The sequence below is a fragment of the Cryptotermes secundus genome, unplaced genomic scaffold, assembly GCF_002891405.2.
Source record: "Cryptotermes secundus unplaced genomic scaffold, Csec_1.0 scaffold215, whole genome shotgun sequence".
Taxonomy (NCBI): domain Eukaryota; kingdom Metazoa; phylum Arthropoda; class Insecta; order Blattodea; family Kalotermitidae; genus Cryptotermes; species Cryptotermes secundus.
This window is the reverse complement of record NW_019743150.1, coordinates 1,586,294-1,587,728: the sequence shown is the minus strand read 5'-3', so window position 1 is coordinate 1,587,728 and position 1,435 is coordinate 1,586,294.

Here is a 1,435-nt window from a genome sequence, read left to right as displayed (position 1 = left end):
AATGAACCAGACATTGGATTTATAAAGGTGAAAAGGCCTGAATGGACTGGACACACAATACGTGCCGGCGAGAATAGAACCATCAAGAAAATGCTTAATACTAGACCAGAAGGAAATAGGAAAGTGGGAAGACCAAGATTGAGATAGGAAGAATGTGTGTGTGTGGCAGGACATAAGAATTTTGGCTTTAAAGAACTGGACGCAATTAGCATCGAATGGAGAAGAGTGGCGAGCAATCCTGAGGAAGACCAGGGCTCACAAAGGGCTGTCGTGCCAGTGATGATGATGATGATGATGATGATGATGATATATACGTGTATGTACTCGGACTACCCATGTTGAAAGATACAGTTGTGTTTAATTAAGGACCGCGTAGGACCGCGCCATAGCTCAAACAGTTAGTCGTTGGCTTCCCATCGCGGCGGCCCGGGTTCGATCCTGGGTGTGGTCAAGTGGGATTTGTGGTGGATAAAGTGGTGCTGGGGCGAGTTTTCTCCGACTACTTCGGTTTCCCTTGCCAATCTTCATTCCACCGCATTCTCCATCATCATAATCACCCGGGGCAGGTACAATTGGCCAATCAGTGGCCGCCGTGCCGAGTGGACCCAGCTGGACTCCACCCCCCACTAAGCGAATTTAAAAGAAATTAAGCACTACGTCGTTAACACGTATGGGGAAGTAGATGTATAGTTCCACGCATTCTTAACTTCGGAACCAGATAAAGGTTACTGGCCACTTTGCTACTGAATAGAGCTCCGGGTACCCAAGGGGCAGGAGTAACTGTGTTAGTTTCAGTGCCGTTATGGACGCTGCAAAGAAGAGACAATCTCTTGCATCTTCCGGGAATAGAACCAAGATCTCTCGGTCGTCCAGCGAATATCCTGGTCTCTATGTGTTTCGGTCTGCACTGACTGTACCGGTTTCAAGTTTTATTGCGACTGTTTAGTTCTGTACCGTAACAAACTTGTTTTCGTCTTCTACTTAATTGCAGCGTCTCAAGACACTAATAGTGGTTCTCCCTCGCAATTAGTTAGGTCCGCTGACTTGCTCATCAGTTACACCAGATAAGACACTCCCCTCCCAAACCCCAACCGCTTCCTTCGTCTTCTTTCAGGGTTTCCATGTTCTTATTCCTTCTCTCACTCAGGTAAAAACTCTCTCACTCTCTTCCCTACATTCAAGTTGCAATGGGTCAGTATATGGCAATGCGCAAGTGTATTAGGCGTTCTTTACACAGCGAAAGTTTCAAAACCTAACAAACTACACGGACCTGAGCCCTTGAGAAACCAACTGTCACTCAGCCACTCAAGAAATCCCGATCATTTTATGGAATCCTAAGGTCTCTGTCAAAAGCCAGAATAATCCAATCCACGCAACCCCATTCTATTTCTTTAAGACTACATTTTTAGCGTAATTTCATTATTTTTAAAAATAA